Source organism: Macaca fascicularis, chromosome 16 (assembly GCF_037993035.2).
Source record: "Macaca fascicularis isolate 582-1 chromosome 16, T2T-MFA8v1.1".
NCBI classification, from domain to species: domain Eukaryota; kingdom Metazoa; phylum Chordata; class Mammalia; order Primates; family Cercopithecidae; genus Macaca; species Macaca fascicularis.
The window spans coordinates 79,641,432-79,655,625 of NC_088390.1; the positions used below are offsets into that span (position 1 = coordinate 79,641,432).

At 53.4% G+C, this 14,194-nt stretch overlaps 1 protein-coding gene across 4 annotated transcripts in view; it reads right to left on the reverse strand.

Moving 5' to 3' along the window:
* Positions 1 to 13,472, reverse strand: part of CDC42EP4 (CDC42 effector protein 4) — a 28,048-nt gene extending 14,576 nt beyond the window's left edge. For 2 of the 4 annotated variants that reach the window (XM_005584825.5, XM_005584824.5), the window contains exon 1: positions 13,364 to 13,472. The gene's annotated coding sequence lies outside the window, so the exon portion shown is untranslated. Of the gene's footprint in view, positions 1 to 12,355; positions 12,391 to 13,363 lie in introns of those variants that run through there. The other 2 variants (XM_005584827.5, XM_045376770.3) reach the window with 1 other exon arrangement.
* Positions 13,473 to 14,194: the final 722 nt, after the last annotated feature.

Consider the following 14,194-nt stretch of genomic DNA (forward strand, 5'->3'; position numbering starts at 1 on the left):
CAAGCTGTGTGCAGAATGAGATCATTCCTGGGGGTAGCTCTCTAATGGGGAAGGCACTCAAGTGAGTCTTAGCTCCAAGAGTCAGAGGAACAGGCTCCCTAATCCCCTCCTACCCTGTCCCTCCAGTACACCTCCTCACTCTCCAGTTCTCATTCACCAGGGTCTGCCGCGTGCCAAGCATTGTACTGAGGACAACATACATTTATGTCCTTGAAACTCAAAGGAAACTTGCAAGGAGGCTGCCCTGATTGCCCCTATTTTAAAGAAAGAGAAACGGAGAGTCAGACAGAGTGAATTATTTTACTCTCACATCTCACAGCTTTATTTATTTATTTATTTATTTTTGTTGAGATATGGCATTGCTGTCACCCAGGCTGGACTGTAGTGGTGCTATCATGGCTCACTGCAGCCTCAACTTCCTGGGCTCAAGTGATCCTCCCTGGCCTGTCTCCCAAGTAGCTGGGGCTACAGGTGGGCACCACCATGCCTGGCTTATTAAAAATAAATAAGTAAATTTATATATATACACACACACACACACACATACATATATATATATATATATTTTTTTAGTAGAGATGGCGTCTCGCTATGTTGCCCAGGCTAGTCTTGAACTCCTAGCTTCGAGTGATCTTCCTGCTTCAGCCTCCCAAAGTGTGGGATTACAAGCATGAGCCATTGCGCCCCACACCCAGCCTCTCACATTTTTTTTTTTGAGACGGAGTCTCGCTCTAGCCCAGGCTGGAGTACAGTGGCGGGATCTCAGCTCACTGCAAGCTCCGCCTCCCGGGTTTACGCCATTCTCCTGCCTCAGCCTCCCGAGTAGCTGGGACTACAGGCGCCTGCCACCTCGCCCGGCTAGTTTTTTGTATTTTTTAGTAGAGACGGGGTTTCACCGTGTTAGCCAGGATGGTCTCGATCTCCTGACCTCGTGATCCACCCGTCTCGGCCTCCCAAAGTGCTGGGATTACAGGCTTGAGCCACCGCGCCCGGCATGCCTCTCACAACTTCTAAGTGGTGACTTGAGCCCATTTCTGGCAGACCTTGGAGCATGTGATTTTCCATATAAGGTGATGCAGCCCGGCCTATGCAGGTGTCTGCAGCTGAGGATGTGCACGTGGAGCAGGGTGGGATAGGAAGGGTCTGCAAGCCGGTTAATCTAAGACTCTTGGAGCTAAGACTCATGTTACTGCCTCCCTCATTAAAGCTCTCTCCCCAGGCATGGCTGCATTTGAAACCTCCTCAAAGGAGATTTTCTTTACCCAGAAGCCCATTCCCACTTCGGGCTCTCAGGAACCTCCCAGTGTTCTGGTGTTCTGGGAGGTGAGGGGTGGGGAGGATCATCCTGAAGCACAAGCCAGGCGCTGCTGGCACAGTCAGGAGTAGATCAGCATAAGGCCTCGCTTCTAGTGTGTTCCTGTCTGCTGTGTCCAAACTCCATCTTGTGTTCCTTGGTTATTCCAGCTCCCAGGAAGAAAAACCAGAACCGTGACCCAACACCACTTGCCGCACCCTCACTGCCCCACGTGCCAATCCATGCCAGGCTCGCTGATGCAAACATGCCACTGCACAGCCACCTGGGGCAGATCCCACTTCCTGGAGATGAACATCCTCTACTTTGGTGGCCCCTTCCTGGAAGGAAGACAAAGGGGCAAGGTCCCAGATTTCATGACATGTCTTCCCCCCACTACCCCCAGCCTCCAAGCTACAAGACGGTGCCTATTCCCCAGGTATCCCTACCGGGTGTGGGGGAGGGAGGGAGGAGTCTACTGGGAAGGGGGGTCAATCAGGGAGAGCAGGGATCATAGAGTGACCTGGACAAGGAATAAAGCAATAGGGCACACCAGAACCTCCCAGCTACTTCCACTTTCTGCCATCTCTCTATGGGTTAATAATAATTGACCCTCCACTGTCCACCTGCCACATGTGTGGCTTCTGAGCACTTGAAATGTGGCCAGTATGGAATAATAAACACTGGAGATTGGGAGATCAGGAGGGTGGGAACCCAGTGAGGGATGAGAAGTTGCTTAATGGGTACAATGTACACGATTGGGTGAAGGTTACACTACAAGTCCAGACTTCACACTACACAATATATCCACGTAACAAAACGATACTTGCCCTCCTTATATTTGTAGAAATAAAAATAAATACATAAAAGTAAAAAATAGGCTGGGCACGGTGGCTCACGCCTGTAATCCCAGCACTTTGCGAGGCTGAGTCAGGCAGATCAGCTGAGGTCAGCAGTTCAAAATCAGACTGGCCAACATGGTGAAACCCCATCTCTATTAAAATACAAAATTTGGCCAGGCATGGTGGTTCACACCTGTAATCCCAGCACTTTGGGAGGCCGAGGCAGGTGGATCATGAGGTCAGGAAATCGAGACCATCCTGGCTAACACCGTGAAACCCCGTCTCTACTAAAAATACAAAAAATTAGCTGGGCATGGTGGCGGGCGCCTGTAGTCCCAGCTACTCAGGAGGCTGAGGCGGGAGAATGGTGTGAACCTGGGAGGCGGAGCTTACAGTGAGCCAAGATCGCACCACTGCACTCCAGCCTGGGCGACAGAGCGAGACTCCGTTTCCAAAATAAAAAAAAAAAAATAGGCTGAGCGCAGTGGCTTACGCCTGTAATCCCAGCACTTTGGGAGGCTGAGTCAGGCAGATCACCTGAGGTCAGGAGTTCGAAACCAGATTGGCCAACATGGTGAAACCCCGTCTCTATTAAAATACAAAATTAGCCAGGCATGGTGGCATGCACCTGTAATCCCAGCTACTTGGGAGGCTGAGGCAGGAGAACTGCTTGAACCTGGGAGGCGGAGTTTGCAGTGAGCCGAGATCACGCCATTGCACTCCAGCCTGGGCAAAAAAGAGTGAAACTCCGTCTCAAAAGAATTAAAAAAAAAAAAAAAAAATCTGGCAAGTCCAAGTGGATACGTGCTCAAGTGGAAAATGCACACTGGACTTCTAAGATTTAGTATAAAAAAAGAGGATGTAGGCTGGGCGCGGTGGCTCAAGCCTGTAATCCCAGCACTTTGGGAGGCCGAGACGGGCGGATCACGAGGTCAGGAGTTCGAGACCATCCTGGCTAACACGGTGAAACCCTGTCTCTACTAAAAAATACAAAAAAAAAACTAGCCGGGCGAGGTGGCGGGCGCCTGTAGTCCCAGCTACTCAGGATGCTGAGGCAGGAGAATGGCGTGAACCCAGGAGGCGGAGCTTGCAGTGAGCGGAGATCCGGCCACTGCACTCCAGCCTGGGTGACAGAGCGAGACTCCGTCTCAAAAAAAAAAAAAAAAAAAGGTAACTATTAAACTATAAATTATGTATGGCACTTGCCTAAGACTTCTGTTAGAGAGCAATAATTTAGACATTTTCCCCCTTATTACACAAGCAGCATGTTCCTTGTAGATGGATAAATAAAACCAACCATTGTTCACAGCTGGGTCAAAATATTTACATGTTAACAATTTATGCTACATTGTTTTAAATTAAATCTTAATATCTAATTTTTACATCCAATCAGGCACTGAATGGCTAGGTTGTTTCCATTTTCAGTTGAAACTCTGTAAGGTCTTTTCAGGCAATTATGTGCATATCCTTAACTATTTCTAAATGATACATCCTTGTGAGTCTGCCCCCAGGCTGGAGTGCAGTGGTGTTATCTCAGCTCACTGCAACCTTCCACTCCTGGGTTCAAGCAATTCTTGTACCTCAGCCTCCCAAGTAGCAGGGACTACAGGCACGTGCCAACCATGCCCTTTTTTTTTTTTTTTTTTTTTTTTGAGGCTGAGTCTGTGTTGCCCAGGCTGGAGTGCAGTGGTATGGTCTCAGCTCACTGCAACCTCTGCCTCCCGGGTTCAAGTGATTCTTGTGCCTTAGCATCCAGGCGTGCGCTGCCATGCCCAGCTAATTTTTGTATTTTTAGTAGAGACAGGGTTTCACCATGTTGGTCAGGCTGGTCTTAAACCCTTGACCTCAGGTGATCCACCTGCCTCAGCCTCCCAAAGTGCTGGGATTACAGGCGTGAGCCTACAGAGGTGAGCCACCATGCCCTGCCTGCCTGGCTAATTTTTGTATTTTTAGTAGAGACAGGGTTTCACTGTGTTGGCCAGGCTGGTCTGGAACTCCTGACCTCAGGTGATCCACCTGCCTCGGCCTCCCAAAGTGCTAGGGTTATAAGTGTGAGCCACTGCACTCGGCCGGGAAGCTACCTTCCCCCCCCCAATATATTTAATGGCCACCCCACCAAGCTTATACTACCTTACATGCTCTCATCAATTATATGATTATCTTTTCAGCTTTGGAAGTAGATAAGCTCATCATCTGCAACTAATAATAATTTTGCCTCTTCCATTCCTCATTATCTTGTTATATTTGTTACATTGCCAATATAAGGTTGAATAATACCACTGACATGAAACATCTCTGTTTCTGGCATTTACAGTGATACCCTAAACCTCTGGCATCTAATCCAGCAGCCACAAGCCACATAAGGCTACTGAGTACTTAACATGTGGCTACTGTGATTAAGGAGCTGAATTTTTAATTTAATTTTTTTGATACAGGGTCTCGCTCTGTTAACCAGGCTCGAGTCCAGTGGCACAATCACAGCTCATTGTAACCTCAACCTCCTAGGCTCAAGCAATCCTTCTACCTCAGTCCTGAGTAGCTGGGACTACAGGTGTGCACCACTATGTTGCCCAGGCAAGTTTTAAAATTCCTGTCCTCAAGTGTAATCCCAAAGTTCTGGGATTACAGATGTGAGCCACCACACGTGGCCAGAATTTTAAATTTTAATTATTTTACATTTAAAAATTGATAATTGGCCAGGCACGGTGGCTCACGCCTGTAATCCCAGCACTTTGGGAGGCCGAGGCGGATGGATCACCTGAGGTCGGGAGTTCGAGACCAACTTGACCAACATGGAGAAACCCTGTCTCTACTAAAAATACAAAATTAGCTGGGTGTGGTGGCGCATGCTTGTAATCCTAGTTACTCGGGACGCTGAAGGCAGGAGAATGGCTTGAACCCAGGAAGCAGAGGTTGCGGTGAGCTGAGATCGTACCATTGCACTCCAGCCTGGGCAACAAGAGTGAAACTCTGTCTCAAAAACAATCAAACAAAAACTGATAATTGGCCGGGCACAGTGGCTCACACCTGTAATCCCAGCACTTTGGGAGGCCGAGACGGGCGGATCACGAGGTCAGGAGATCGAGACCATCCTGGCTAACACAGTGAAACCCCGTCTCTACTAAAAAATACAAAAAACTAGCCGGGCGAGGTGGCAGGCGCCTGTAGTCCCAGCTACTCGGGAGGCTGAGGCAGGAGAATGGCGTAGACCCGGGAGGTGGAGCTTGCAGTGAGCTGAGATCCGGCCACTGCACTCCAGCCTGGGCGACAGAGCGAGACTCCGTCTCCAAAAAAAAAAAAAAAAAAAAAAAAGAAAGCATAAAGTTCCATGTGTGACTAATGTCACATTCTTATTGACAACACCGTCCTAGGGCTAGTCCCATTGATCATCCTGCTCACTGTGATTTAAATATCACACAAGTATTCTCCACCACCTTAAGGAATTCACAATTCTTACAGTTTATGGGAAAATGATGCCAATAACTCACTCAGCCAAGCTGAGTTATGGGAAAACACACTACGGCTTAAAATAATTTACCCTTTAATTGCTGGAAGATATAGCATAAGGAGTCTAGTCTAGTTTAAATGGTGACTCATTATCAAGAACATTCTGGAATAACATCTCCCCAGGTGGATCCCAACAGATAGCAAGACTGTGTGCTGAGGAACCCACTCTGGGAAAAACTATTCTAGACCCTGCCTAACAAGGGGTAGACCCCTCCCCAGACTCTGCAGTAACTATTCCTGGGCCATACGTCATGGAGGAAATACAAGAAAGAACTAAGATCTGTTGAGCTTTTTACTCTGCACCAGGCATTGTGTTGGACGATTTATTTTGATTAAACTGTCTCTTTTCTTCTTCTTCTTCTTTTTTTTTTTTTTTTCTTCTGAGAGAGGGTCTTGCTTTGTCCTTCAGGCTGGACTACAGTGTAGTGGTGCAATCAAGGCTCACTGTAACTTCAAACTTCTGGGCTCAAGCCATCTTCCTACCTCTGCTTCCCAAAGTGCTGGGATGATAGGCACGAGCCACCACAGCCTGCCTTTCTTTAAACTTTGTAGTCATACACGGTCCTAGGCATTGGAAAGACTTTATCTCATGTATTCTTCCCAACAATCCCACGGAGTTGTCATTACCATCTCCAGCTCGCAGATAAGAGCACTGAGACTTAGAAGGGCACATGGTTTACTCAAGTCACACACAGTTGCTAAGGACAGAGAGATACAAGAATCCAGATGTGCTGGACTCTGGGTTTTTTCCACTCCACCATAAGGAACATCAGCAGAGGGGGCAGCGAGGGGGACAGTGGATCATAAGCGTCCCTGGGGCTCAGGCCTGGGAGGGCTGCTGAAGGCTCTGGATGCATGAGTACACACAGCACACAAAGTTTTGCACACAATTTCAGGTTAACATCTCTTGAGTCTGAGCACCTCATTCCCCACCACTCCAGGGAACGTATAGATTAATCCTGGGAAATACAGACCACAGCCCAGCACCCCAGGTCCATCCAGGGGAGCCCTCTGCTCCTTGTGGGCTGGGAACCGGCCGCCCTGCTTGTCTCCTTCATCTTCGTTCCTGCACCCACCTCATCCTTATTCTCATCCTCATCCCAGAACCGCAGGCTTCAGACCAGGGGGGAAGCAGGTCAGCAGGAGGTGAAGGGGAAACCTTCCCTCACCTCCTGGGAATTAGAACAGCACAGAGAGGGGAAGAAAAAGGAGCCAAGACCTGGGAGTGACCGGAAGCAACGACGGAGGAGTCAAGACGATGAGGAGCCACTGACTCAAGGACATCCGGCAACTTCACTTGATTACAGGGCCCTTCCTGGAAACGCGTGCTTCCCGGAGCCACCACCTGACGCCAGCCACCAGCAGAGGGACGATCTGGGCCAGGCAGGATGGATGCCTGGTGGGAGGCCCCACTGCCCTCACACAGGCTGGGCCCTCCTCTGGGAGTGGTGCTACTACTGGGCAGCAGGGTGCCTCCCTTCTGCTCAGGATCGCAGAAGAAAGTGCCGCGCTTGAAATCAGATCTGCCAGGCCTCGTTTGGTTTCACTTTGCCTCTCCTAAGAGCCGGGTGCTCAGCTAAGAAGTGGGAATTTCACGGCCACCTGGGGGTCTCCAGAGGGAGACTGGCAGATCTAAACTCCCTCCAGAGTAGGCAGGCGAAATCTTGCATCTTGGCCCTGCCGGAACTTGGGGACAAAGAGCCCCACTCCCTAGGTCACAAGCTGGCCTCAGTTTCCTCATTAGCTCTCAGAGCAACTGATAACATTTCGTACCTCCCAAGTGCTGTGCTAGGGTGAGCACAATTCCACGTGTGCTATAAAGATGATGCTGTCACACCCAGTGACACTCCAGCCACTGTCACTTCCCAAACTTCACAGAGAACACCCACCTGAGAGCACCTAATTCAAAAGTCTGTTCAGTGAAACGGGCTGAGACAATGGGTTGACCCTTTTCAAAGTCCTGGGGGTTCCCAGGATTATCTGATGCGGGGGGAAGGGTCCCCCAAGCTGCTGAAGACCAGGTACAGATTCTGCCCTCCTTCTGTAGTCTCGGCCAGCAGTGGGGGGCAGGAAACCCTCCGATCTGGTTTCTTTCCTGATCTGAGTTCCCTCATCCCATCACTTTTCAACCTTTAGTGATGCCAGAGAGAGGAGCCTGGCTCTTCTCAGACAAGATGGTGAGGTGGAGGTGGCAAAAGAGAAGCTCCTCCATTCCTTCCTAGGATAAGGGTAAAAGACAACTCAGGAATTTGCAGGACCCCGGGTGCTACTAGCAACAAATAATGCACAGGTCAGGCACCACGGCTCACGCCTGAAATCTCAGCACATTGGGAGGCAGAGGCAGAAGCGGGAGGATTGCTTGCGCCCGGGAGCTTGAGACAAGCCTGAGCAGCACAGTGAGACCCTGTCTCTAAACAACAACAACAACAACAACAACAAATTTAAATTAGCCAGGCAGGGTGGCACACATCTGTAGTCTCAGCTACTCAAGGCTGAGGTGGGAGGATCTCTTGAGTCCAGGAATTTGAGGCTGTAGTGAGCTGTGATCACACCACTGCACTCCGGCCTGGCCAACAGAGCAAAAAGCCTGCTCAAAACAAAAAATAATGCACAGAACTTCAACATGATCAACCCCCAATAAAATATAATCTGATCCTTTGAACCTAACCAGATTCTCCTTAGAGGTATCCACAAATTGTACTGCAAGCCTCTAGGCTCTGTTTGGGCTCTCTTGGGCTCTCTACTCCTTGTACCATTTGACAAAGCCTTAAACCCAATTCCAGGACTTGAGGGGAACAGTTCCCTTTCTGATGCTTCAGGGTTGGAGGCAACAGTGTAAGGAAAGAAGAAGGGTTGCACTGAGTGAGGACTCGAGGTAGAGAGGAAGGACAGGCAGGGAAGAGAAGCTGGCACACAGAACCTGGCTTCGGTGGCACACCTGGAGAGATTCAAAGCTGGGGTCTCCAGACCAAGGTCAGTGACTACCAGAACTGCAGGGGTCGGGCAAAAGGAGAACCCGGAGTCTCATCCTGCGAGGTTGGAGGCTGCCCCAGACAACCTCTGCTACTGTGATGGCCAAGGCAGAAGATGGTGGCTGAAGCAGTTCTGGCTGAGCACAGACATCCAGGGATCCTTCATGCCTGGCACTGTAGTTTTTCCAGATGCCTTCAGCTCCATCTTTGGGGTGAAGGGGAAATACTAGGTGTACAGAGCAGTTTCTTACAGGTGGGTTAAGAATGGTAAGCCTTCGTTAATGACCACACCCTAAACTGTGCTCACCTGAACCCCAAAAGAAAGACCCTTCCTCAGCTTGAGTGGAGGCTGACTGGAGATGGCCAGTTCCCCTGTTCCTGGCAAGGGAGGGCTTTGGATGCCAGCATTGCCATCCTGGCACAGAGCCCAGAGCTGCAAGTTGGCAGTGCCTGGGGGAGACTCCAGTGTTAAGTTAGTTGGAAGGAAGCCCAAGTCTCCTCAAGGTGGCGTATTTTAAGCTGGAGCTTTAGGGGCACAGTAAGCGGGAATATGGGAAAGTAATGTCTGAATTTCTCTCTTTTTTTTTTTTTGACAGAGTCTCACTCTATCACCCAGGTTGGAGTGCAGGACACAATCTCAGCTCACTGCAACCTCTACCTCCTGGGTTCAAGCGATTCTTGTGTCTCAGCTTCCCCAGTAGCTGGGATTACAGGTGCCCACCACCACGCCCGGCTAATTTTTGTATTTTTAGTAGAGACAGGGCTTCACCATATTGGCTAGGCTGATCTCGAACTCCTGACCTCAAGTGATCTGCCCGTGTTGGCCTCCCAAAGTGCTGAGATTACAGGCATGAGCCACTGTGCCTGGCCCTAATGTCTGAATTTCCTTCCCAATGCACCGCAAGCAAAAAGGGCTGGGTCCAGTGCCACATGCGGGCTCCTTCCAGCACTACCATCCAGTTCTCTGCCGAGAGAGGGCAGACATGGGTTTGGCCTTCCTGGAGAACCCCAGAAGCACTGGCTGGAGTTGGCCTTCAGGACACTCTGCCGGATGACCCCTCAAAGTGTCCCCAGCTCCAGAATTTGGTTATTTTCCTCACGGTCGAGAAAAATCCTCCAGTACATAGGTCAGAAGACCTACGCAGAGCTCAGGTCAGCTCTGTTTCCAGGGCAAGATTGCTCAACCCTTCTCCCTCCGCCCACAGGCCTTATCTCTGGCATCAACCCAGCTCCCCATTCCTCCAAGGGATGGACTCCTCCCTCCTCCAACAGGGACAAACTCCTCTGAGTCTCCAGAACCAGAATGAGAACACAGAAGGCTGGACTTACTGCCACCCAAGCGCAACCCTGGCCACTCTGGCTTCTGACTTCTTCACTTCGAACCCAATCCAAACATGGGGGCGTGGGATGGGGAAGAGTGAAAGGGAAAGGCCAACATCAAACACTTTTCGGCCACACCTGCGCACAGACAGTCCTGGCCACAGAAATCAATCAGTCATTCCAAAGGGGTAGAAGGGGTTGGAAGCCCTGGGCCACTGCCAACCCAAGGCCCTTCTGGAAAAGCTCCGGACTTGTAAAGAAGGGTTGGCCAGGGCTGGGTGCAGTGGCTTACACCTACGCCTGTAATCCCAGCACTTTGGGAGGCCAAGGTGGGTGGATTGCCTGAGCTCAGGAGTCTGCGACCAGACTGGGCAACACGGTGAAATCCCATTTTTACTAAAACACACACAAAAAAATTAGCCAGGCGTGGTGGCATGCACCTATAGTCCCAGCTACTGGGGAGGCTGAGGCAGGAGAATTGCTTGAACCCGGGAGGTGGAGGATGCAGTGAGCCGAGATTGTGCCACTGCACTGCAGCCTGGGTGACAGAGCAAGACTCTGTCTCAGAAAAAAAAAAAAAAAAAAAAAAAAAGGGCTGGCCAGATGCAGTGGCTCATACCTGTATGCCCAGCACTTCAAAAGGCCAAGGTCCGGGAAGATCCCTTGAGCTCAGGAGTTCAAGACCAGCCTGGGCAACATGGTGAAACTCCACCTCTACAAAAAAATACAAAAAATAGCTGGGCGTGGTGGTGGGCGCCAGTAGTGCCAGCTACTGGGGAGGCTGAAGTGGGAGGATCACTTGAGCCCAGGAGGATCACTTGAGCCCAAGGATGCAGTAAGCCTTGACGATGACGCTGCACTGCAACCTGGGCGACAGAGCAAGACCTGGTCTCAAAAACATTAATAAATAAAATAAAAATTATTTTTAAAATGAAAAGAATGCTGTAAGATTCCTCTCCCAGGTCAACACTCATTCCCGTGACCTTTATACATGAGACCACTCCTTTGCTTGTGGCTCCTTGGTCTCCGGTCCTGTGAGGCACTGTCTGGTTCCAGAGGCACCAGCACAGTGGAGGCAGGGTATAGAGGATAGGGACAAGCACGGTGGGTGGCCAAGGGTAAGAGAGAAACGAGGGGGAAAAAAGAAGAGGAATGTAAAAAGAGAGAGGCAGAAACCCCAAGAAATGGAAGAATCGTTCATAGTACAGGCCTAGGCTGTACCGCAGAGCAGGAGCAAACTGCCCTCAGTGGCAGGGACCCTAGGACTTCAGGGAGATTTCAGAGGGGAGGCGCTGAGACTCACCCCAGAACCACCACCCATAGGATCACAGTGGCCCCCTCCTAGTCCCTGCAGGGGTCTACCAGGATGCCTGGGAATCTACTTGGGATCTCCCCAAATTCACTGAACTCCCCCCCTTGTGGGAAGGAGCAGCTGTCTTCAAGGAGTGGAGAGGCAAAGTCCAAGTTCAGAGGAGATAAACCACCCCACTAATCAGTCAGTCACACGGGCAGCTCACACAGGGTAGTTGGTGAGAGCAGGAACCGGCAGGGCACCCCCGCATTCAGCAGGCTCTGGCTTCCCAGCAGAGATAGAGCCTCAGGAGATCCTGGTGGATGCCCCATTATTGCTCCAGGAGCCCCTGGGGCTGCCAGGGGTTCTCTCAGGGCCTGGCTCAGTCCCAGCCAACTCCCGATTTCTGGGAGAAATCCGCAGCTCAGCAATCCCTTCCTTTGTGGCCTGTTCTTTGTTCTCTTAAAATTCAGTCCATCCTGCTGGTGGTCCCTCCTCCACCCTAGCCTCAGAAGGGGGCGGGGGCTGCGGGAGTTATTGGAAACCCAGACTGCCAAAGAAGTTGCCTTGCAGGAGGCCCCTGTCACCGGCCCCTCATTGTTTACACTCGCTGGATGGGACCTTTCTCTGGTCCAGATGGCTGCTGGTTTCGGACGAGAGATTTTCCCTCCAGCACACGGGCCCCTCCGGGGAGAGCAGGGGGCTTCGCAGCGAAGGGGCTCCCGAGGACCCCACCCGGATCCAGCTGCTCAGCTATCTGGGCAAACAGTGGGCACCGGGCACCCAGTAAGAGATGTGGGAGCTGGTCAGATTGCAAGGGGTGGGAGTCGTGGAGAGAGAGAAGTTCCAGAGGCAGCAAGAAAAGAAAAGGCATTGTATTTCCCCTCCATTCTCCCAGGGAGAAAAAGAAAACTTCCAAAGCCCAGGCCGCAGTCACTGGGAAAACACAGGCAACCTGGTTTGAGTTAGCAGAGAGCACCCCTCCCCCAGTCCCTCTCGCTCGCTCGCTCTCTCTCTTGCGCTCACACACACACACACACACACACGCACTTCAGTCCTCTCCCAGGAAGCCGGCTCAGCCTCAGCCCCGGCTCCCGCCCAGCTCTCCAGCCCTCCTGGCCGGGGCACTCACCGACTGACCGGATCCCCGCGGGCAGGACGGCTCCTAGGGGACGTGCCGGAGGGAGGGGGCAGTTTTGTAACCCCGGCTGGGGGCGCTCCGGGGAGGGGGCGGGGCCAGGGACGGCCGTTCCGCGCGCACCCGCCCCAAGCGGGCGATTAAATCATTAACCAACCGCTCCCGCCAGCGACCCCGCGGAGCGCGCTGAGCTCTGGGTGCACCGGCCCCGTGCGCAGCAGCCTCTCGGGCTCCAAAGGGACAGGCGGCTCGACTGCTCTCCCCCTGCACCCCGCCGGGAGGCGCCTCGACCTCCCGGGCTTCCGAGGGAGCGGGCGGGGCGGGATCCTGGCGGGGAAGGGAAGGGTTCGCGGGGCGGGAGTGGGGGAACGGGGAAGCATTTGTTCCTTTGGCCATTCCCTTCCAGACAGCTCCTTCCCGCTGGCTCCCCGGCCGCGTGACATTGGGTGGCGTGTGCTGCAGTGTGTGTACGAGAGCGAGATGTGTACACGCCTCTGCTCAGGCGGAGAATTCGGTTCTTATTCACGGAGAACTCCGGGCGCACACACGCCCCCCTCGCGGAGATCGCGGGCCGCGCGCCGCCGATTGCTGCCCTCCTGCCCACACCGACACACACCCCATTCCTGGGAAGGGGGAGGCCCTTTAAAACCAGCCCCCAACCCGCCCAGCGGCGCCCTCGGCCAAGCCCAAGAGTTCCAGCGTAGAAAGGAAATCGAGTCCCGGCGACGCTGCGCCCGGCTCCCTGCCACCCCCTCCTCCGCACATCCCGCTCTGCCAGGACACTGGGTGCGCGTCTCCGGGTCCCAGTCACCGCGGCGGGTGCGGAGAGAAGCGCGAGCGCCGAGAAGTGGGGACTCCGCGCCCCTCTCCCCGCGCCGCGGCCTCGCATCCCTAGCTTGGATCCTCTCTGCCCCACAGGGGGGCTCGAGCCCCCCCAAGCCCACCCTGAGCACCCAGCGCGAAGGCGGCTACCACAGCCAGAGGCGGGTACCCGTCGCCTACCTCGGTCCCCGGGGACCCGAGCGCCGACCCAGCTGCGCTGTCTCCTCTGTGGGCTCCGCGCGGCGGCGGGGGTAGCGGCCCCTGTCAGCGCCGGCGTTTGTTTCCCTCTGGCTCTCGGGCTTTCAGGGCTGGGAGCCGCCAGGACACTCCCCTTCCAGGCTCCGCCCGCGCCCTCCCCGAGCACCCCTCCGCGCTGATGTCACGGCGCCGCCGCAGCCAATGGCCGTCGGGAACCTCTGCCCGGCTGCTCGGCCTCCTAGGTTCAAACCGAAAGCCTGAGACTTTCCCAACTCCATATGGGGCAGCCTGGGCCAGCCCGGCTTCCGGGAGACACCCCGGCCCAGCCTGCGCTCCGGCCGCGAACCCCCACAGGGGCCCCCAGGGCCAGGGGCGCGGCTCCCTCCGGGGGCCTGGCGCGAGGCTCTCTTAAGGCTCTTCCCCATTCGAGCCAGGACAGGAAACCAAGAACTCCAGCCCAGGTGGCGTCCCTCGTTCTTGCTCCCTCCCGGACCTGCTAACCACCTGGCTCCAGTACTGTTGGGAGTTGGGGGCAGGAGGGCTGACGCCACCAGCTTTGTGGGTGCCATCCCAGACTCTCGCTGGAAACGAGGGAGCAAGGAGGAGCCGGCCAGCCCCGAGGCCAGGCCTGAACTGGGCGTCAGAAGGGTTTCTACAGGGTGACAGCCCTTGAGCTCCCCGCATCCCCAAGTCTGTGCCTTTGCCTCCTAAGTATCAGCTGAGGCTAAATTTGCTCCAGGTGAACGTCAAGGAGATCAACTCCTGAGTCCCAGAGCCTGAATCCAACTCCCAGGCCTTGGACTCCATTCTTTT